A 24659-nucleotide genomic window follows, 5' to 3' on the forward strand; every position below is an offset into this window, starting at 1 on the left:
GGAGCTGGATGTATCAGAGTACCTGACTTCAGACTATACTACAAAGCTACAGTAATCAAGACAATATGGTACTGGCACAAAAACAGAAATATAGATCAATGGAATAGGATAGAAAGCCCAGAAATAAACCCACGCACCTATGGTCAACTAATCTACGACAAAGGAGGCAAGGCTATACAATGGAGAAAAGACAGTCTCTTCAATAAGTGATGCTGGGAAAACTGGACAGCTACTTGTAAAAGAATGAAATTAGAACACTCCCTAACACCATACACAAAAATAAACTCAAAATGGATTAGAGACCTAAATGTAAGACCAAGCACTATAAAACTCTTGGAGGAAAACATAGGAAGAACACTCTTTAACATAAATCACAGCAAGATCTTTTTTGATCCACCTCCTAAAGTAATGGAAATAAAAACAAAAATAAACAAATGGGACCTAATAAAACTTAAAAGCTTTTGCACAGCAAAGGAAACCATAAACAAGATGAAAAGGCAGCCCTCAGAATGGGAGAAAATATTTGCAAATAAATCATGGGACAAAGGATTAATCTCCAAAATATATAAACAGCTCATACAGCTCAATATTAAAAAAACAAACAACACAATCCAAAAATGGTCAGAAGACCTAAATAGACATTTCTCCATAGAAGACATACAGATGGCCATGAAGCACATGAAAAGCTGCTCAACATCACTAATTATTAGAGAAATGCAAATCAAAACTACAGTGAGGTATCACCTCACACCAGTTAGAATGGGCATCATCAGAAAATCTACAAACAACAAATCCTGGAGAGGGTGTGGAGAAAAGGGAACACTCTTGCACTGTTGGTGGGAATGTAAATTGAGACAGCCACTATGAAGAACAGTATGGAGGTTCCTTAAAGAACTAAGAATAGAATTACCATATGACCCAGCAATCCCACTACTGGGCATATACCCAGAGAAAACCATAATTCAAAAGGACACATGCACCCCAATGTTCATTGCAGCACTATTTACAATAGCCAGGTCATGGAAGCAACCTAAATGCCCATCAACCTAATGCCCATCAGACAAATGGATAAAGAAGATGTGGTACATATATACAATGGAATATTACTCAGCCATGAAAAGGAACGAAATTGGGTCATTTGTAGAGACATGGATGCATCCAGAGACTGTCATACAGAATGAAGTAAGTCAGAAATAGAAAAACAAATATCGTATATTAATGCATATATGTGGAACCTATAAAACAGTACAGATGAACCGGTTTGCAGAGCAGAAATTGAGACACAGATGTAGAGAACAAATGTATGCACACTAAGTGGGGAAAGCAGCAAGGGGTGGTGGTGGTGGTGTGAAGAACTGGGAGATTGGGATTGACATGTATACACTAATGTGTATAAAATGGATGACTAATAAAAATAAAAAGACTGTACTGTTTAAAATGCTTCTATGACTTATCTCTGATTCCATGATAAACATCAAATTTCTCAGTCCATCATTCTTACCAAGCTCACTTAATACAAGCTCACCTTCACATTTCCCAGAGATATTTTTCTAATTGATTTGTTCAGAATTTTCTCAGTCAGTCTGTCTGTCTGTCTGTCTGTCTCTCTCTCTCTCTCACACACACACACACACACACACACACACACAAAGAAAATGGAACATGGAGGAAATACTCATGGATTTGGCATTATTTCATCTGAGAAAGGGAAGTCTGAAGTAGTTGTTTTCAATTACGTGAAGAGTACTGGTGGAGAAAATAATGAAAACCAGCTGTGTTTCTTCTCAGCTAAGTCTGAAGCAAGGAGGAAATAGGTCCGAAGAGACTGGAGTGACAAACAATAAGATTTTTAAAGAGGTCCATGCTCTTCTATGAGAATTGCTTAGTGGTCTCTTCATTATCCTATTCGCATATCATCTTCACCAAGAACACAACAAATGACAGTTTCCTGACAACTCTGGTTTCTATCTGACACAAGCGGTTGGATGGGATTATTGCAGGGCAGTGAAGGATTGGGAGATTTACAGGTTACTGTGGGGCAACAGGAATTGGTAGGCCTGCTCTCCTGACTGGGAAAGACTCAGCACTTATCCAGTCACAATGGCCTCCAGATGGAAGGCACACTCAAGACAGAGAGTCACACGGTTAAGCTTAGGAAGCTGCTCTGGACGCTCTTCCAGTAGACTAGAGAGGATCTCCTGCAGGAATGTGGGTGAGTTGCCTCCATGACCTTTACTGGCTGGGTGGGGAAACTAAAGGGACACTCCCAACAGGAAGTAGGCAATAAAGAGAGCATAGAACCATCATAGAATTAACATGAAGGCAAAATAAATCAACTTTTTGCTATTTGGGATTATTTCACTTTTCCCTGTCAAAATACTGAAAAGGAGAAGACTTTTTTTATGTTTAAACTCTTTGAAGGGTTATTTTTATTCTGCTGCTTCTTGGCTTGATTTTCTCTATGTTTCCAAGCATATAGACCACATGGGTGTTTTGTCCCTTGCTTAGTGCTCCAGGAAAGACTCTCCATGGGTGAGGGGCTTCTGCAACCTCTTTGGGGGTAGTGAGGGCAAGATGGGCTCCCTTATGTTGGTGGAATAGTCCAGGGCTATATGACTAAATCGTGTGATTTAAGAGGTGAAAGTGCCTTAGGGAAAATAAACTTTTCTCAGTTGCTGGGGGCATAATTATTTTTCAACTTAATAAATTATAATCTTTATAGCAGCAAAGGCTTCTGATGTACCTTAAAATGGAAATGTTTTCATAATAAAGCATATGATGGAAAGGAAAATTAAGGTCAAATGTCAACATGAAAGCAGAGGACTGTCAGTAAACAGAAAGACACAACATGAAGTCCTAGATGATTAGCAAAAGTGAGCTAAAATTCAGTTCTATTTCTTGCAGCCAAAATAAGACAGCTGAAATGCAATGCCTCTTGAGGTCATTTACTGACTTGGATTGTGCAAGTGACCAAGAACAGATGGTTTTCTTGGAACTGGGTTTGATTGAAAGGGAGGAAAAACACAAGTTTCCCAAAGACAATCAAGTCTTTCTCTAATATTCTGTCCTTCTTGTCTCCTACCCCCAGGATCCAATCACAGAAATCTACTCTGGCTCCTACACTCCAGCCTCTGCCCTGAACCACATCTAAGATGTATGGTAGCAGATCTGGCCCAAGACAACATTATGAAATAGTTTGGGTTTGGGTTTGGGTTTTTTGTTATTATTTGTGCTTCTTTACTCAAACTCTTCCTTTCTCCCTTCTCCGTGTAGCCTTTCTTTTTCTTCATTTTTTTCCCCAAAGCACAGTCCTAGGAGTGATTCCTTGGTCAATTGGTGTAGAATCATGTCCCAGGAGAATGGGAAAATTGCATGGTGTATCTTTCCTGACACTAACAATGGCTTTCAGCTTGTGAGTAAAATGAAAGTTACAAGGAGCTTTGAAGGGAAAAATAAGGGGAAAAAAGAATGCTGAAGTCAGGAGACATGAGTTCCAGTCTTCGACCCTTTTCTATTTACTAGCTGTGAACCATTTAGGCAAATCATTTCATTTGCCTGTGACTTATTTCTGAAAATGGTAATAATACATTAATTGCCTAGGGGAAGAATTATTTAGGATCTATTTCTGTAAGAGAGATAGTGAAAGAATAGCGTATAGCCAAGGAGAGTTGAGCAGGCTGGAAGGATAGTGACTGTATGTGTAAAATTTACCTCAGTTGTTTTTTACGCAAACTGACCAGTTCCCCAAGACCGTGTTATGACGTAGGAGAGACTTCATTCTCCTATTTGTGGAATCATGATAATATCACAGTGTACCCTTAATCTGCATTAAATACAATTTTTTATTTAAAATATATTTTTACTTTTGATTTTTTGTGTGTGAGTAATTTATTTTATGATGGACTGACGTTTTGGCCCTCAGGAATTCTTGTAAAGTGTCAGAAGTCCCCAGACTGAACATTCTGAAGGAATGTTCAGAGGGGAGGAACAAGACTTCCTTTCCATCACATTCTGTTGGTTACATTCTGTTGAGTTAATAAAATTGTGTTTAAATGTAATGAAATTTCTATAAGTACCAAATTTAGCATTTCATGAAGTTAACATGTATTTGTGAACATTCTGTTAAATATTTTTGCATTTTCACTTTCTCAACATATTTTTGAAGCCAATAATGTATTCTGTAGGTTTCAAACCTTAACATGCTTAAAGTCTTTAAGCACTTTTGGCTCTAGCACCCTTTCAGCAGAGCAGCCCTCCAGCTGCCTGGTCTCCTGGCAGCAATGAGTGGGATTTTAAATGCTATCTACCTCAGGGAAGTAGTATCTGCCCTGAGCTGCTCACCTCGGGGATTCTATACACTGTCAGAGGCACAAGTCTCCTTTTCACTAGCCTGACCTTAATGCTGTTGCTTGGAGCCTGACAAAGAAACAGATGTAGAATCCAACCAGATGTCATTTAATTTCTGTGAAAATTTTGTCCATAATAAAAAAGAGAAAATAAACAAATAAATAAAAAGCAAGATCCAACCAAGATGTGAAGGAAGTTGCTATAACCTTCAGGCTGGGCACCAATTGTCTCAAATCAAATTTGAAAATTTAAGAGATAGTATAAATCAGGATAATGGAATTCTAGTCGAAAGAGATAAACCTGGAATCCTATGCTATAAAAACCATAGAAAGGAGCTCAGCATGTGCTAGTGGCCCAGTCATCTTGTTCCAGTTATCTATTGCAGTGTAACAAATTATCCTAAGATTTAGTGGCTTTAAAAGAAACTTGTTATATTTATATTCCACAGTTTTGTAGGTCAGGTGTTCAGATGGTTTCCCCAGGGATGGTTTGATTCAGAAGCACAATATCTGGGGCCCCAACTGGAATGACATGCATGGTTGTGGACCGGGACAGCTGGAGCTGACCAGACAGCTCTCGCTATCCACATATGGCATCTGCATGTGGGTAGTTTGGGCTTTCTTGTAGCATTGTGGACTCAAGGTTGTTAAACTTTTTACATAGCAGCTAGCTTCCTTCAGAACGAGCATTCTTTTTTTTTTTTTTAATTTTTCTTGTGCTGAGAAATTTTTTTTTTTTTTGGTTGCACCAGTCTTAGATGTGGCAGGGGGGCTCCTTAGTTGTGACATGTGAACTCTTCGTTGCAGCATGCTTGTGGGATCTAGTTTCCTGACCAGGGATCGAACCCAGGCCCCCTGCATTGGGAGCATGGAGTCCTATCTACTGGACCACTGGGGAAGTCCCCAGACTGAACATTCTGAAGGAATGTTCAGAGGGGAGGAACAAGACTTCCTTTCCATCACATTCTGTTGGTTACAAGCAAGACACAGATTCTGAGGGGAGGGACTACACAAGGCTGTGGATTCCAACAGGCATGGTTCATTAAGGGAGCCATCTTTGAAGACTGCCCACCACACCCAGTTTCTTATCCTGACTGAAAGTCTATGGTTGGTAAATATCTCAGGTTCTGATGACAGCAACTCCAATTTACCTGGAATAGGAAAACTCTTGGGAAGGCTTAGAACTGAGTTTACAGAGATAAAAAAATCAAATATTAAATAATAATTTGGGGCTAAATTTAGAAATCATTTATATATATGGACAATTTGTTATATGTGTGTATATGACAGAATAGCTTTGTGATTCCAATTTGAAAAGTGTAATTAAACAATTTATTTTGGGCTTGAGTTTTGGGTCAAAAGAGAGAGAAGAACAAGTTTGTAAACAATATTGCAATGTTTAAGGGAATTTGGAATTCACTACATTTTTAAAATTAACTTATTTAGATTTAGGAGAGTAGCTAGATAAAAGAGATTTTACTTTTTAGGTTAGGCATTCCAAGTGCTTTAAAAGAAATCAAGTATATTACACTTACAAAAGTAATTTTGAATGTTTGTAAAAATGTAATTAAGTTGTAAATAGGGTTGCTTATTTAGGATATTTTGTTCAGTACAAACTGATTAAATGGTAATCAAAAGCCTCCTTAAAATGATTGTTAAATTCACTGTATTTATAGATAGAATAATGAAAATGAACTTAAAGCTTACATTTAACTAGACTTAAAGAGAACTAGGATTTTTACATTAATAAATTAAAACTTAATTTTTTAAAAAATAGACACAGTCAAAAAAAAAAAAAAAAAAAATAGACACAGTCTTTGATGTGCAGAAAACCATCCATGCACAGGAGGCACACAAATTGATATTTTTGATTCCATCCTATTCTTTCCCACCCTACTGAAAGCAGCATTCTCTGCCTTACTCTGTCAGAATTATTAACTCTAGTGCTAAATCCCTGTTAGTCTATTAAAAGTATCAACCTCTTATTTAACACTCCTTGAGTAAGGAAGCAGCCTTAGAAGTGATCAGAAAACATATCTGAGGGACAGCACATTCCCCCACAGATCCAGTTTGGGGTGCCTGAGCTTATAAGATTGGGCAAAGGGTGCTCTTTTAAAAAAATAATATAAACTCCAAATATAAAATAAGTGATGGAATTAAACATATTCAGATGAAAAAAATCATCATAAATTACAAATTTAAAAACTGTTACAAAATCCAAAGAGATAACATAATTTTATCAACCAACTGCCTGATCCATTCTATAATATTGCTTTTCTACCTTTTTAAACTGTTTTGGCTACATACTTTGATTGCCTTTTCATACAGTGGTTTTGTAATAGAGAAAAGAAATAGAATAGAAAAGGTTATACATTTTTTCCCTCTAGTATAAATGAACAGTTCTTCATTATTATTACAAAAGTTTCATTCAGCTTCACAATTTTTGTTGATAATGTGATGTGAATTTTTTAAACTTTTGTTAAACTTGAGTCATCCTCTAACAATTTTCTTTTATATGTGGGCTTTAAGATTTGGAGCACCTTTCCATAGGCTAGCATCTGGATCCATACATTTTAAACTTTTTCCTACTCTATCTATGACCTCCTAAGTTAGATCACAGATATGTTCATGTCTCAGTACAATTGCTAACCTTCACTTTTATGTACAAATGCTGAATGGTTGGCACAGCAGGTAGTAGGGGTTTTCTTAGAAGCCATGTTTATGCCATAATAGATAGCAGTAGCAAGATTATATTAGAATGAACCCTGAAATATAGCCCATTAAACCAAAATTAAATGTATTGCTAAATCAGCTTCCACTCAGGAAGATCTCAATAATGGTGCTGTCTCTCCAACACTACCATTAGACAGAGACGTCCAAGTCATAAAAGAAAGTGGTCCTAACCAGTTGTGGAATAAATATGATTTTATATAGGATAAATATTATTTTATAAGGATAAATAAATATCCTACTTTTGAAATTTTACAAAAATGTATAACCATGTGATCATATGGCATATGTATAGTTGTGTTGAAATTTAAAAAAATAATTTAGGTTTGATTATATATGCAAAATACGCTAATCGTAAATCATTTGAAAATTACTTAAAGGTATAAGGAAAAAAAATAGAAGCTGCCCATCATTCTCTGACCAAGATGTAATTGCTCTGAATGTTTTTGAATGTTCCGTGTGAAATTTTAAAAAACATAGTTGCAGTCTAAGCTGCAACATTTTGACAAGGCCAAGCTGAAATAATTGCTTTGGCCACTTGGACAATTCTCCCCCCGCCAACTCCCCACTAGGATTGTATACACTGTATAAAAATGGCTTCACAAAAATGTAAAAGAACAATGTAAACAATTCACCAAGTAACATATACAAAATCCTCTGTTCTGCACCTGCCTGACAACAACCCACTCCTCATCCTACACTTGAACTTCATTTTAACTACCCAGAGTGATTTTTTTTCTCTTTTAGCTTTTTATTTTGATATTTTATATATACATGTGTGTGTGTGTATATATATATATATATATATATATATATATATAGGCTGCATAACATGGCATCCAGGATCTTAATTCCCCAGCCAGGGATCGAACCCATGCCCCCTGCAGCAGAAGCGCGGAGTCCTAACCACTGGACTGCAAGGGAAGTCCTTGATATAATTTTAGACTTGCAGAAAAGTTGCAATAATAGGACAGGGAGTTTCCAAATACTCTTCACCTAGTTTTTCCTAATGTTAACATCTCTAACCGTAGTACTATTGTCAAAATCAGGAAATTAACATTGATATGATGCTATTAACTAATCTACAGAATTTATTTGCATTTCACTAGTTTTCCCACCAATGTTCTTTTCCTATTCTGGGAATCAACCCAGGATTCCACATTATACCTAATTGCCATGTCTCCGTCACCTCCTTTATGACAATTCCTTAGTCTTTCTTTGTCTTTTATGACTTTGGTACTTGCAGGGTACTGGCCAGATATTTTGTAGAACATACTTCAGTTTGGATTAGTCTGATGTGTTCTCCTGATTTGATTGAGTTTATGCATATTTGGCAAGAATACTACTACAGAGGTGATGGGCTTTTCTCAGTGCATCACCTTAGGAGATACATAATGTCTATATGTTTTATTACTGGTGATGATAACTGATCACTCAGTTATGTTGGCCTCTGCCAGGTTTCTGTTCTGTAAAGTTACTGTTTTTCCCCTTGTAATTAATATCTATTTTGTGAGTTGATGCTTTGAGGCTTTGTGAACATACTGTTTTTCATCATACTTTGACTAATTTTAGCATTCATTGATGATTCTTGTCTGCACTAAAGGACTTTTAAAAACTAGAGTACAGAATTTGGGACCCAAGACAATAAGGCAAGATTACGACCTATCCATCCTTGAATTTTTAATTTTTATTAATCTTTCAGTTTATGGAATGTCTTTTAAATATTTTTTTCAAGGAAGGTAATATGAAAATGTTTCTTAAGCCTTATTACAACGAACATTTATTTTTGTTGCCCTCACTCATGTGGTCTAACCCAACTGAGCTACAGTCTTCACATTAAAAGCTTGTTGGGTGTTGCTCCATTATTTGTTACTGTCAAACTTTCATTTTTTAATAGAAGTAGCTGCCCTTTTTATTTTCCTGAATTCCTGGAGAGTAATTTTTTCCTTATAATTTGAAAGTCCAGTCAAGAATAGATATAGTGATGTATTTTACTGATTTTTGTTTGGAAGATGGCACTTTTAGTCTGCATATTCACTTATATATGCATACATTCAGATATTTCCGATTTAGAAAAAGTTTACTTTGCTAAGTCTCTCATCAGTGCTTTCATTCTTGGTGTCCTGATTTCTCCCTGAGGATCATGCATATTTCTGAAGTAGGATTTTGCTTCTTTAATTGTCTATACTTACTGTCACCTTCACTGTTTTATCTATTTGACCTTTCCTTTACATTGTAAAAAGACCTCCCAAATTTCTCATCTATATCAATCATTCAGTTTTCTGTAGTATTATTTTATTCCTTATTCCCTTCAAGTGGTATTTATTCTGTTGAATTTCTAATTTGAGGGGAAATCTTCACTTGATATAGCTCCCTTTTTATCTCATCTTCTTGTCTTTTCATATCAGACTGTTCTTTATTATTTTTTCTTCCTATTTAATACAGATTATAGCTTCTCACATATTATTGAGAGTAGTAAATGATTTTCTAAAAGTTTCTTCTTTTAGAAGTTTCTATAACTTCTATGATGATGTTTGCATTCCTCAATCTTGAAGTTTGGTTTTGGTTTATTTTTTTTCTAATTTTAAACAAAGTCCATATTTTTTTGTTTCCTATATACTCACCCTTGAATGAGGAAAACCCCATCAGACCTGTATTTTTACAGCAGGCAGAGTGTGTGGTTTTCCCTGGCCCCCCTGTCTAGCTTAGTGCAGTTGTAGGTCCTGCTTCTTACAGAGGGGTGGCAATTAGAGCCTTTAAGCCTAAAACCTAACAAATCTTCCTCTACTGTGGCTGCTTTGGACTAAAGTAGAATAATTTCCTGTGACTTCCTGGCTCTCTGATAATTCAAACAGATGGCATGTATTCAAAAATCTACTGCTTTCAGATTGCACTGTTTCTGTCTTGTTCACTGGTTATATTGATTTAACTGTGAGGACTGCAGATGGTCCTTATCTTTCATATGATAAAACTTTTTACAACCTTTGTTTTTGAACATTATTCCCTAATTCCTTCGAGTACTCAAAATTTTTGATTATGTGATGGTTGATATATACCATACTACTCAGAATGCACTACCTTATGTTATAATAACAGGGCTGGGATTCATAATTCTATTATAGAGATGTGCTAATTTTGGTGAGCACTAGTACAAACTAGACATGGGATACACATATAAACACAAACTACACATATGATATACCGTTGACCCTTGAACAACATGGGGGTTAGGGGTGTCAACCCTCCCCACAGCCAAAAATCCACATGTAATTTGCAGTTGGTCCTCTGTATCCACATGTTCTCCACATCTGCATATTCCATCAAACATGGATCATATAGCATTGTAGTAATTATTATTGAAAAAATCCTCCTATTAGTGAACCCACATAGTTCAAACTTATGTTGTACAAGGGTCTACTGTGTATGTTTATATATACATATATATATATACACACATATAAATATTATATATATACAAAATGTACATATGAAACAGATGTATATTATGAAGTATAATTAGAAACTACCACCCAAAATAATACCTACATATTACCAATAACATTAAATTTACCTGTGTATTTATCCCTAATCCCTCTCTCCCAGACATAACTTTATAGAATTTTGTATTTATAATTTCCTCTCTTTTAAAAAACATGGTTAACGTCACATATAAATATGTTTCTAGTTATTTAGTTTTGCCTTTTATCCACCATATTCAGACTTTTATATATACACCGACGTACACAATTTTTGAGCTGTTGCTTACTGGTCCTATCTTCCAGCCAACAAGTTATATTTTAGTACTATCATCATCTTTGTATGTTTAACAGTATTTGTGGAATTATTTGAATATCTTAGTTCATCCTTAGTTCATAAATGAAGTAGAAAATGGGAAAAATAAAAGTGTTGATGCTAGCAATAGGAAATAAACGTATAAACTTCATATAAGAATAGAAATAATGAGGAATATCAAAATTTGTTATTTTAGCCTTGATGAGATGTTCATTGGGTTTAATCCATATCACTATAGGTTCACTTGTAAAGAAAATGTAAAAAGAATAAATGAATTCTAGGGGCTTCCCTGGTGGCGCAGTGGTTGAGAATCTGCCTGCTAATGCAGGGGACACGGGTTCGAGCCCTGGTCTGGGAAGATCCCACATGCCGCAGAGCCACGGGCCTGTGAGCCACAACTACGTGAGCCTGCATGTCTGGAGCCTGTGCTCTGCAACAAGAGAGGCCACGATAGTGAGAGGCCTGTGCACCGTGATGAAGAGTGACCCCCGCTTGCCACAACTGGAGAAAGCCCTCACACAGAAATGAAGACCCAACACAGCAAAAATAAATAAATTAATTAATAAACTCCTACCCCCAACATCTTCTTTAAAAAAAAAAAAAGAATAAATGAATTCTAGAAGTACATTTGAAAGATGGAGTGTAATTAAATAATATAATATATTAATTGACTTTTCTATCTATTTATAAACATGAATTATGCTCAAAGTTAAAGGACTATGAATTCATTCTTTCCAACATCCAGTTAACCAGGGCTCTTTCACTTCCCTCACTTCCCTAGTTGGATTCTTAGAACTACAAGCTTCATATGGATATAGGAAGGGGGACACCAACGTGGAGGCAGAGTAGCCGAGTAAACTGGATGGGACTCAAACTTAGCTGCCCAGTCTTATGGATGGTAGAGACTTTGTTTTCCTGACCTAGGGAAAGTGTAATGGAGGGATGGGGCATGAGTTGGTCTTTTTTTTCCTATTTTTGTATAAGCAATCTCAAAGTCTTAATGGTGTCAGAACAATGAGTTTTATCTCCATATTCAGTTTTCAGTTATTCAAACAGCCTTACCATTTGTGGAAATTCATCAAAGAATTTAGCATTATTTTGATTATCAGTTTTTATGTATCAGGATTTCTTATTTTTGTTTTTTTACTTCTTTTCAGGTATTTTACTTGAGAAAGAAGAGAGGTTGAAGGGATGGCTAGCCAGATGCTATTTTTAACCAAAAGTCAACAGTTAATATTTGTTAGGAGAACAAATATAGGATCAGATATAGCAGTGCAAATCACTTCAAAAAATCTTGTTTCAATTCAGCTTCCCATCAATGCTCTGAAAGAGAAAGGTCAGTATGGGAGAGAAGTCTCGAGTTTCGTGTTATGGCCCCTTCACAATCACTGGAGTCATGAAGCTTTCTGGAGAAGGGTTAGTACTGAGTATTATATTACAAACTGTAATAGGGAAGAGCAAAATCTGACTCCATGTTGGATCTGTTTCTTTTACTTTAACCTTTGCTTTTCATTGCTTTCATTATTATAATTACTAAAAGGATGCTGTCTATAGCTGTAAGCTATAAAGACCTGCCACAGGGAACCCTGCCCACCTGCGAATGGCTGCAGAAAAGAAGTTAACACATTCCTTCCCTGATGCAGGCCAAGCAAAGAGATATCTTGCAAAACTAATGGCCTTTTTACTTTACTTCCTCACCTCCTCCCCCTCTCTGTTCTATAAGAGAAACTGACATCCAGACCCTGATAAGAGGTTTTTGGGGACACTAGTCCACCATCTCCTTGGTCTAATGGCTTTCCAAATAAAGTTGTTACTCCTTGCCTCAGTACCTTGTCCCCCAATTTATTGGCCTGTTGTGCAGCAAGCAGAGAGAGCTTGGAGTCGGTAACAAAACCAGAGAATAGAATAGGAAATCATGTGTTTTAACTGATATAAATGAGTAGATAAATAAATGTGTGTGTGGGGGGTAAGAGCTATTCCTTATAGTAGACTATTATTTAATAAATGTGGAAGTGATGATGGAAATAGAAAATCCCTCTTTGTAAACCATCATAGTTGTATTTGGTATAGGCCGGAGTCATCCATGGATGTTGAAGTTTCTGTGTGGAGGAGAAAAAACAATTTTTCTTCTACCCTTCTAAATCCTCAGCTGAGAATCCCCTATAATAAGACAAATTAATAAGAGGAAAACAAACAAGTTTAATAAAATAAAAATAAAAACCTTCTGTATACATGGGAAATACACGGAAAAACTGAGAAACTCCCTGAAATGGCCCAGGACACACCTTAAATACCATCTTTGATTAAAAACAAAAGAAATGTTAGGTGGTGGGGGGGGAGGAGAGGCAGTTATAGGAGGTTATCAGGAAAAGCACAGTAAATAAGGGTAAGATTGTTATGCAGATTTAAGTAAGTGACTTTTCCATTGATAAGAGTTTCTTCTGGTTTATAGCCTTCTTTCATCTTTCCGGTACAGAGACAGATACATTCTTACAAATGGAGATTTCCTGTATAGATGCAAATGTTCTTTACAAAATGGTAATTTCTACTCTGTTTTCACAGCTTCTCTTGTGTCTACTGTTTCTTAAAAATAACCAACAAGATAACCCTTTGCCAAAGAGGTATATTTTGGTATTCTACTCCCCTTCAGTGGGTAGAGGTTTAGTGAGGAAAAGAATATGAGTGTAATATTGGAGTATCTCCTTACAAAGTTCTGATCAAACACATAGTGTCCCTCCTGATGTGCAAATTGAGAAGGGAGCAGCAGCCATTCTGTGGGATTCCTGCCATGCATGCATGGCTTGAGTCTGGTAAGGGGAAATGTTGGATGGACCCAAATTGAGAGGCAGCTTACAAAAGGAAATGCGTGAATTTTTAATACTGTCAAGGACTATGAGTGCAGGACTGAGAACTGTTCCAGACTGAAGGAAACTTATGCAACATGATGCTATGGTGTAAATGATTGTGCCTTCTCAAATTTGTATGTTGAAATCCTAGCTCCCAATGTTATGGTATTAGGAAGCAGGGCCTTTGGGAGGTGATTAGGTCATGAAATTACTGCCCTTATAAAAGAAGCCAGAGAGCTCCCTTGCCTTTCCACCACGTGAGTGAAAGATAGAACATGACACCCCAAAATAAGCCTTTTTGGCATAAGGATTATTTTGAGCTGATTATTCTGAGAAACTGCAGACACAGGAGAAACTCTGAAAATAGAGTAGAAGTTACCCTTTGTCAAAAGAAGTCTAAATTTATAAAGGAAATTTACATTAGAAAGAAAGCTTCTTTCAGGAACAGAGCTATTACCAGAGTTAACTTTTTCACCTGAGAGACTTATCTGCATGGCAGGGCAGGCTTTTTTTTTTTTTTTTTTTTTTTTTACCAAACATCATCTCCTCGTCTTGTCTTGCTATGAATTGCCTTCCCCGCCTTGCAGTCCCAGACTCCTACCCCTTTCCTTAGCTCAGGAGGGTACATAAGCCTCAAAGGTCTGGCTGCCTTTTGAGTCTCTTATCTTTGTGGACCTCCCATAGGTATGTACATAATTAAATATTTTTCCCCTGTTAATCTGTCTTATATTACACAGGGGTCTCAGCCAAGAACTCAGAAGGGTGGAGGGAAAATTATTTTTCCTCTCCTACAGGAGGATACAATGAATAACTTGTGATCAAAAAGAGGGCCCTCACCCAACCATGCTAGCATTCTGATCTTGGACTGCCAGCTTCTAGAACTATGAGGAATAAATGTTTGTTGTTTATAAACTCCCAGTATGCCGTATTTTGTTATAGCAGCATAAACAGACTAAGACCCATAACAACTAAATACAGCACCAGTTTCTGTGCAGGATTCTGAACCAGAAAGGAAAAAGAAAGGTTGTTAGGACAACTAGAAAATTTGAATGGAGCCTACAGATTGGATGCTTATGTTGTTGCAATGTTGATTTTCCTGTTTGGGAGGGTTATAGAGTGGTAATGTAAAAAGTAACCTTGATCTTAGGAGATACACACTCTAGTATTTAGGGGTGATAGAGCACCATGTCAGAGAGAGACACACATACCATAAAGGGAAAAGGGGGAGGAGAAGAGTACATATGATGTAGTGTTAAAAAACAAAATTCAACTGAATATATTTAAAGATCAAATTGGCTTTATTCAACAATTCATGAATTGGGCAGTATCCCATCTAACAAATAGAGAGGCACTCCTCTGAGCTGCAGAAAAAGGAAAGTTTTTATAGACAGAAAGGGTACAAGAAAGGAAATTTTCTAGCAAAAATTGGGTAGTTTCAGGCTTATATCACCCTCCTTTGGGGGACAGAAGGGGTCTTTGAGAATTATCTCACTAGTGCTGATCAGGAAATTCCATACTGACCTGTTAATATTACATTCCTGAGGGAAGTTGAGACTGCAATTAGGTTAGGTGTTAAGTCTCAGTTTGCTCATGTGGGGCTTAGCACAAGTGACTCCATTTGGGACCTGTTGCTGCTTCTCTTTTTTTTTTTTAAAACAATTTCCCCCTTTTCATCAGACTCTTAGCTTAACTGAGAGGTGAGATCAAAATTTAAGCCATTAGTGCCCCTCCCAATTACTGCTCTGAAGTCATCATACATCTTGTTAATCCTCTGTGTAGTATTCACAGGTTATGTATTTTGTTGAATCTCTGGCATTCACAGGTTATGACTTCAGGTTCACATTTTTTTAGTTGATCACTCTCTTCATTTCTTTTCTGGCATTCTAGTGTTATGGAAATCATTTTCTTGGTGGTCAGTGGCTACAAACACACATTTAAAGCTTTTGAGAGAATACAGCGTGCCAGGGAGACTACTATGATTATTATAAACAGAATAACTCCCACTGTCTGAAGTTCACTTCAAAGCCATGGTCCCCAAGACCCTAACCAATCAGAAGCAAATAAGTCAAGGAAAGACCCTTTTGAAGGAGTTACATTTTTAAGCCAAGTGTCTTGTTCAACGATCAAGATAAATGAGTTTCAACTTCCCCAGAAGTATTAATGCAGGTACAATAGGTGATGTTGGCCACAGCACAGACAGCTCTTTGCTCTATTAAAAGATAACCAAGGACCATCTTAAGAATAACTTTGGCCAGAGAGTCTAAAGATTTTGTAGAGCTGCTACTGTCTTAACAGTGGATTCTGCAATATTTTCGAGGATTAAAGAGAGATTCCTGATCATATTTTCATTCACTCCTAAGTTGGGAGGTAGGGCCCTGCTAAAGGAAGAAAATCCTGAGTCATGAATGCCTCCTGGTAGGGTCTTTCTAACTAGGTGATATAAATTCAGGGGAGTCAACTAGTGAGGGGTCTTAGTTCATTTGTGAGAAGTTAGGGGGCACAGTCAGATAACCTAAAAGGCATTGCCCAGTTATGTACCAGCTATCAAGGCATTCATGGGCCCAAGGAGAATGACAACCACCACAGACAAAAACAAACTATGTTGGGACAAAACTATAATGCAAAAAGATACATGCACCTCTATGTTCATAGCAGCACTATTCACAGTAGCCAAGATATGGAAACAACCTAAATGTTCATTGACAGATGAATGGATAAAAATGTGGTACATACAATGTAATACTACCTTGCCATAAAAAAAGAATGAAATGATGCCATTTTCAGCAACATGGATGGACCTAGAGATTATCATATTAAATGAAGTAAGTCAGAAAGAGAAAGACAAATACCATATGACATCATTTATGTGTGGAATCTAAAATATAACACAAATGAATTTATTTATGAAACAGACACAAACTCACAGACATAGAGAACAGACATGTGGTTGCTGTGGGGAGGAATGTATTCGGAGTTTGGGATTAGCAGATGCAAACATATATAGTATGGATAAGCAGCAAGGTCCTACTGTATAGCACTGGGAACTACATTTAATATCCTGTAATAAACCATAATACAAAAGAATATGAAAAAGAAGGTACATGTATGTATAATTGAATCGCTTTGCTATACGGCAGAAATTAACACAACATTGTAAATCAACTCTACTTCAATAAAATAAATTAAAAATAAAAACCTTGTCAGGGCATAAATGATTCTCATTAAGGTGGCACTGTTATTGGATTCATTTGCAGGGATTGTTGCATTTGCCAGGGGTCAGTAAGGTTTTCAATGCACTTGGAAAGTAGGTCTCTTAGCCTGAAATAAAAAGTTATTCTAAATACCTTGCAAAGAAGGGTGCTGCTGGTGAGATCATTTTGTGATTGGGGGCAGATCCGATTTAGATAATTATGAGAATGTGGGTGTGCAGGTGTACTAAGAATTATGTACATATTTATATCTAATTAGACAAGTACAGTTATAATCAGAGAAGGGTAAAAACAAGGCATTGGTTGTTCTGGTCAGAAAAGTTGATCTCATGGGACTTCCCTAGCAGTCCAGTGGTTAAGACTCCATGCTTCCACTGCAGGGGGCATGGGTTCGATCCCTGGTGGGGGAACTAAACTAAGATCCCACATACCATGCGGCATAGCCAAAGGAAGAAAAAAAGTTGAACTCGATAAAAGATTTCCAAGAGGGGTCAGTCATATTTGTGATGACATTGGAAGTAAAAGATAAATTGATCAAGGGAGGACCAGGGGGTTCCTAGCATCACAGATAAATTTGAATCTTTGATGACAGATCTAGCAGCCTGAAAGTTTACCCCACTTAGCAATGGCCTGTGTGATGTAGATGATGGTATTATTTTTCCAGGCCAATGCCAGAGTAAAGGAAAGAAAGAAGAAGAAAAGTTTCCATGTTTCAATAGAGTATGAGTCTTGATCTGGCATTTTGGGCAGAAGTATTCCACCTCAGTGTCAGCTACTTCTTTTCTTTATCAATTTGATCTAGTGTCTGCACAGGACCAGATGTCAGATGGACCCTTTTTCAGCTGTGAGACGTGTACTCAAGGCTCAATGCTTTTTAGTTTCCCATCAGTGTCAGTGGTCAGGAGCACTGGGTAAGGTCCCTTCCAAAAGGGTTTGAGGGATGCCCTCCTCTGCTAACATTTCCAGAATACCAGACACCAGACTCTAGACTGTGACCAACAGGATCTTTTGAATTTGGATCCAGGAAAGTTTTTTCAACCTGTTGATAATAGGCTTTAACATAAGACATTAAGGACATGTACTAGCTAGTCATACTAGCATGAGATAACAAGGGATCAGCAGAAAAGTGTATACCAATGGACATTGGTCTGTCAGTGACTATCTCCTGTAGAGTGAGTTTACGTCTCCCAAAGAGTGTACAGCAAATAGCAAAACCAAAGGCAATGCGTTAGGCCAAGGGATTCCAGTAGTTTCAGCAGGTTCTGAGATTTTAAGTTTGAGAATCCTGTTAGTCCTTTCAACCTTGCCTGATGACTGCGGGTAATAGGGACAGTGATAATTCTGAAAAGTTTACAACATTTTTGTTAAGGCTTGTGTGATTTGCCCAGTGCAGTGTGTGCTTCAATTACTGGAGATTGTGGAAGGTATACCCCAAGCAGGAAACATTCTCTAAAATTTTCTGTGCCACTGTGAGGGCGCTGGCTTAGCAGCAGAGGAAGGCTTCAACCCATTCAGAAAACATCAATACAATGACAAGAATATATTGATAAGCCATACTAAGTGACAGCTGAATGAAATCCAACTGCAGATGTTCAAAGGGTTCAGAAGGAGGCGGTCTCAGGCCTCTGGGAACAAAAACAACTTTTCCAGGAACATGGACCTGTCAGGTCAAACGTTGGTGGCTAACTGGTTTTGTAACTTTATAGAAGTCTCCCCGCCAAAGTTATTCAAAATTTAAGTCATTTTGAATGCACCATGATGGAAAAAGAAATGCAAAAAACATAAAATGGGGTTTGCCAGGGATCTGAGAAGAAACAAGCAGCTGTCTTGGGCTTCCCATTGCCCAGACTGTTCATTGAACTTACAACCACTGTTTGCCCACCTTAATTTCTCTGATTCAGGAGTAGGCTGCTGCCATGTTGCAAGGACATCAGGATGGCAAAAATTCTGGGAAATAGGGGTCATGGACTTCATTCACACATGCCACAACTTTAAAGGTTCTGCTGTTGCCTTTGTGTGAAAGACAGCTAGGGCATCTCCCTGATAACTCAGGTGCAGTCTTCTTAGTGTGAGCCTCAATTTTGATAACAGCAATTTCAGAAAACAAAAGAATAACACTAATAAGTTTGTTTGCTTGTTGTTCATTTTTGATTGGCATCCCAGTGAACATAAGAAAACTTTGTTTCCATAGCACTCTCAAATCATGGCTGACCCCAAAGGCATGCTGGCTGTCAGTATAAATATTAGTTTGTCCTTCTGATAACTGGCATTCTCTGGTAAGAACATGGAGCTCTGCTTGTCGGGCTGATTTAGCTTGTGAGAGACTTTTCCACTCGAGTAATTCCTATTGGGTAGTAACAGCATAACAAGCTTAGACATTTCCTTTTTAATTTTTGCAATATGACCCATCAACAAAGATTAGATCAGGGTTAGTCAAAGGGGTGTCTCATAAATCAAGATGCAGTGTCCCTAAATGGGACGTTATTACCTTGCAGTCCTGGGGCTCACCTTTGTCAGGCAGGCGTAGCAGAGTAGCAGGATTAAGAACGTTGCAATGTTTAAGATGAAGATTAGGTGGTGAAAACAGAAGGATCTCATAGGAGCTTAGTCTGTTTGTGGAGACATGTTGAGTCAATTCAGAATTAAGGAGGTTTTGCAAAATTCAAAAAGAGTCATGTACCAAAATATTCATTGCGGCTCTATTTACAATAGCCCAGAGATGGAAACAACCTAAGTGCCCACCATCGGATGAATGGATAAAGAAGATGTGGCACATATATACAATGGAATATTACTCAGCCATAAAAAGCAACGATATTGAGCTATTTGTAATGAGGTGGATAGACCTAGAGTGTGTCATACAGAGTGAAGTAAGTCAGAAAGAGAAAGACAAATACTGTATGCTAACACATATATATGGAATTTAAGGAAAAAAAAATGCCATGAAGAACCTAGGGGTAAGACAGGAATAAAGACGCAGACCTACTGGAGAACGGACTTGAGGATATGGGGAGGGGGAAGGGTGAGCTGTGACAGGGCGAGAGAGGCATGGACATATATACGCTAACAAACGTAAGGTAGATAGCTAGTGGGAAGCAGCCGCATGGCACAGGGAGATCAGCTTGGTGCTTTGTGACCGCCTGGAGGGGTGGGATAGGGAGGGTGGGAGGGAGGGAGACACAAGAGGAAAGAGATATGGGAACATATGTATATGTATAACTGATTCACTTTGTTATAAAGCAGAAACTAACACACCATTGTAAAGCAATTATACCCCAATAAAGATGTTAAAAAAAAATGAATTAAGGATGTTTTGGACAGCATGTGGAGTTGATTAATAAATGTCATTCTAGATTAAATCTGCTGAGGCTTCTACTAACCTTGTGAACGCAGCTATACCCTTAAGGCACTTGGGATAGGCAGAGGAACAGGATCAACTGCACGCTATAATAAGCAGTAAGCCTATGTTTATTGCTATGTGCTACATAAGCATTCCCAGGGCTTGGATCTTTCTCTCATGCACAAATAAAAGGTTTAGAATAGTTAGGTAGCCCTAAGGTTGGTTTTTTTGTGCAATACCTGTTTTAGCTTTCTAGAGTTCTGCTCAGGTTAATCTTCCCAAGGAAGGGGTTCAGGGAGTAAAATGTTAGGAAGTTCATAAAGTAGGAAAGCCCATAGAAACAAACTAGGAATCCATAGCCTATAATAATAGCCAGGTCCAGAAATCCTCAAAGATGTCACTTAGCTGTGGGCCTAGGAAACTTGGATTTGCTTAATGCTTTTTGGAAATAACTGGATTCCTCCAGTGCTTAGATTTTGACCTAGATAATAAAGTGTCTGGAGATCATTGTCATTGTTTTTTAGAGACTTTATGTCCCTCTTCAGCTAACGGTAGCAGCAAATAAGTAGAATCTTTATGGATGTCTCTTTGGTAACACGCACAGCAAGAGGCTTGTCCGCATATTATAAAAGAGTCAATTTCCTGGGATACTAGAGGGTACTTAAATCTCGGTGGAGCAATTGGGAAAATTAGAAAGGGCCTCAGTGAACCCTTGAGGCTTGACTGTCCAGGTATATTGCTTTTTGTTCCAAGCAAAGGCAAATAGGTATCTACAGGGATGCTGAAAAAGGCCAAACAAAGGTCCACAGCAGTGAACCATTTTGAGTCTGGTGGAACCTGTGAGAAAAAGGTGTTTGGGTTTGGAACAACTAGGAAACAGGGAGAGAGCTATCTTTTTAATAACTCTCAAGTCCTGGACAAATCACCATCCCCACCCATTAGGTTTCCAGACAGGACAAATTGGCATGTTACAAGGGGACATGTACAGGAAATGATTAGCCCCTGGGCAATTAGATCTTCTACTGTTGGTATGTGGCCTTGCATGGCCTCAGGCTTTAATGGATGTTGAGGCAATTTAGAAAGAGGTTTAGTCATATCTATTTGAATTTTTATAGACTCTGCACTTTTTATTCTCCCAAAATCAATATTAGAAGTAGCCCAGAGATTTTCAGGCACCTCCATTAAATTAGGGGACTTTTATTGGAGTTCTTCCTCTTCTATGTCAAAGACAGATTGTAAAGAACATAAAAGATAAGATTCAGGTTGGTCAGGAAATTCTAAGATGAGGTCTCCATTGGCTGCTAAATGTATTAGCCCTTTTAGTTTAGAAAGGAGAGCTCTGCATAATAGATTGGGCTGTGTCACATAGTAAAAGGAATGCTTTTCAGTAAAAGGTCCCAGAGCCATTTGTACTGGTGGAGATAGAGGCCCTCTCTGAATTTTATTAGACACCCCCAATATGGAAAGTTCTTTTTCACTCATGAGGGGTTTGTTGGCCTATGAGAGTGGGGTTTAAAGTAGAAAGTGTGGCTCTGGTATCTACAAGAATTGGGCAAAATTTCCCATTAATTTTAGTTTTAGCTTCCCCTTGGCTGTTTAAGGGAATTACTAGAGGCAGTTTACTGGAGAACTTCTCAGAGCCCTGTCAGTTCTGGGAGGGGCCCATATAGGGATCCTCCTTTAGAGATAGATATGAGAGCATTTGAGTTGATTCCGTAGAATTTGCATAGGGCCTTTGAGGACAATCTCTTTTCTTTCTTTTTAAAAAATATTTATTTATTTATTTGCTTAGGCTGTGCCAGGTCTTTGTTGCAGCATGCGGACTCTTAGCTGTGGCAGGCATGAGGGATCTAGTTCCCTGACCAGGGATCAAACCTGGGCCCCCTGCATTGGGAGCATGGAGTCTTGCCCACTGAACCACCAGGGAAGTCCCAAGGACAATCTCTTTTCCAGTGTCCCAGTTGATGACAATTGAGACATCAATCCTTGGACCAGTGTTTTGGTGATGAACCCCTAGAAGCGTGCAATTCAAGGAACCCAGATGTTATATAGGTCTCTGGCCTTGGAGCTGTTGTAGCTGTAAGACTAATAGTTTGGTGATTTTCTGTTTACGATCTTGTTCCAAAGTGCTTTCGGAGTGCTCAGCTGTGATCATAAGTTCAGTCAGACTCAAGGCCTCCCAACCTGTTTTCTATCTTTTTATCAATACACAAATCTCAGGACATAATCCATTTACAGTTAGTGCAGCTAGAGCAGGTTGAATGACCTCATTTATTGTATGGAACTCAGAATGCCACAGGAAGAGGACTTTCAGATGGGCTTAAAGTCTGCCACATCTTTCTTTTGTTTGCAAGTCTGAATAAGAGACCAATCAGTGTGGGCAAGGAAGACTCTAGGAATGGCTTTTAAAAGATTAGTCTCTATTTTGTGAGCTTTTTCTGGTCCATTTAGAGAACATGTTGAAGATTGAGAAGCCATTTTGCTTCCTGCATTCATTTTTGGGCTTTACCACCTGCTACCAGCATGTGCACAAGCTGATAAAGATCTGGCAGCCCAGGGTCATAGGCCCTGACAATAACGCTAAATTCTTCAGAAAGCTTTTGGGGATCCTCCTTGGTTTAGGCAAGTCTTTACCTATGGTCCTTAGTTCAGTCTTTGACCAAGGAGTGAAAGTTATCTGAGGAGGATCACCTGCAATTTGAGGTGGTTTTATTTTAAAAAGTAACTGTATCGGTCTCTTCAGAGTGGAAAGGCAGTTCAGATAGAGAATCAGTAGAATGTAAGTACTCAGACAAAGGAGGATGGGGGAGCAGTAGAAGTCACATCAGTCTTACTGTCTTCGGTTGCAGGAACCTCTTGTGTCTTAAATTTTTCATTAGCCTTCTACAACAAATTTGTTTTAATGAAGCTATTTTGGACTCTTGAAGCATTTTAGTAGCTTCTGCATACCAATTAAATTAAATATCCCATTCTGTTTATTTGATTCGGAAACACCTATTTTCAAGTACACTTCTTAAATAAATAATCTCATCTAATTGGAATATTTCCCATAATGGCCATTGTAATTCTAGGTGGTTTTAAGTAAGATTTTGACATTTTTGTAGATATCTACAGCTTCCAGGACTATAATTCTTAGATGTAAAATAAGCAAGTATGCTGAAATGTAGCAAACTTAATTCTGTACATTTTAGGGAGCTTCTATCTTTCCAGCTGAGCCTTTGGGTCCCTCAGAGACAAACTAGTACCTAAAAGGGATGTGCTGATGTGTTGGGGGTTGCACAGTGTTTTATAGTGTACCTCAATGCACGACGTAAATTTTTTGAGGTTGGTGGGTGACTTTGAATCAATCTAACCCATTCCATGACCAACTTATCTCAACATGAGAGTCTTTGACTTAGGTGGCAAGTGCTCTAACATTTCTTAAATGCTTGTCTCATGCCCATTAGTTTTGCTGGTTTTGTCTTTTGTTTGTTCGTTTTTTGGTCTTTGGGGTTTTGTTGTTGTTTTTCTTTCTTTTCTTTTCTTTTTTTTTTTTTCTTCTGAGATTCCATTAGCAACAGCTTTCACTTATTGGACCCAGACCAGCTCAAGTTAGGCCCAATCTGATCTCAGACCAAGTCCATGTTTTTTTTCAGGTTTTAAAACTTTTATTTGCATATTAAAAATTATGCACTCTAGGAATTAAAATCATTAGAACAAAACAATGGCATTCTGATTAAACTGCATTTTATAGCCTGCACGACACCTTGGGCCAGCTTGCTTTTTATTCTAGGTTTCACTGTTGTCCCATTCAGCTTTTTCTTTCACCCACATGCAAGTTCCTTTCCTTCCCTGCCAACCAGACAGGCAGATGGGAGAGGCTGGTGTGGATTTTGTTGCCAATAATTCACCATTCTTTAGTGTGAAAAGGGACAGCACTGTCACTTGAACTTGATCCAACCTCTCTGCATCTTACAAAGTTAAACAACTACAAGAAGTCAAATAAGAAGGCAAAGCTTGTGGAACGTGCAGTGCATATTGGAGGCTCCTGCCTCATTATGACTCACCTGCTTGCTTTTCCTGTTCAATCATTTCTTTTGAAGGCTGTGGGTTTTTCTCTTATGTTTCTGTCTTCTTCAATTTTGATTTATTGGATTTCTCAGGGTCAGCCATACCAAATCTGTCAGACATGGTTTCAGAGGAAACAGAGCAAGGTGTACATGTGAGTGGAGTCTGGTCTGAGCAGTGGCTTCTGTGGAGTCCTAGTTTGGTTCAGTTGGACCCAATCCAACTCTGGCTCTGGTTCCCAATGTGGAATCTGGGGAGAGTCTGGGGAGAGATTCCAAACAAGTGTGGAACTGTGGCAATCCAGTTAGATCAGGAGTTTGATGTAAAGAGAGTGGAGCTCAGAACTGAA

The 24659-nt window shown here is 38.0% G+C and overlaps 1 pseudogene; it reads right to left on the reverse strand.

Moving 5' to 3' along the window:
* Positions 1–24298: 24298 nt before the first annotated feature.
* On the reverse strand, positions 24299–24433 carry LOC116755827 (annotated as a pseudogene).
* Between the last annotated feature and the right edge of the window lie 226 nt (positions 24434–24659).

Source organism: Phocoena sinus, chromosome 6 (assembly GCF_008692025.1).
Source record: "Phocoena sinus isolate mPhoSin1 chromosome 6, mPhoSin1.pri, whole genome shotgun sequence".
Lineage (NCBI taxonomy): Eukaryota > Metazoa > Chordata > Mammalia > Artiodactyla > Phocoenidae > Phocoena > Phocoena sinus.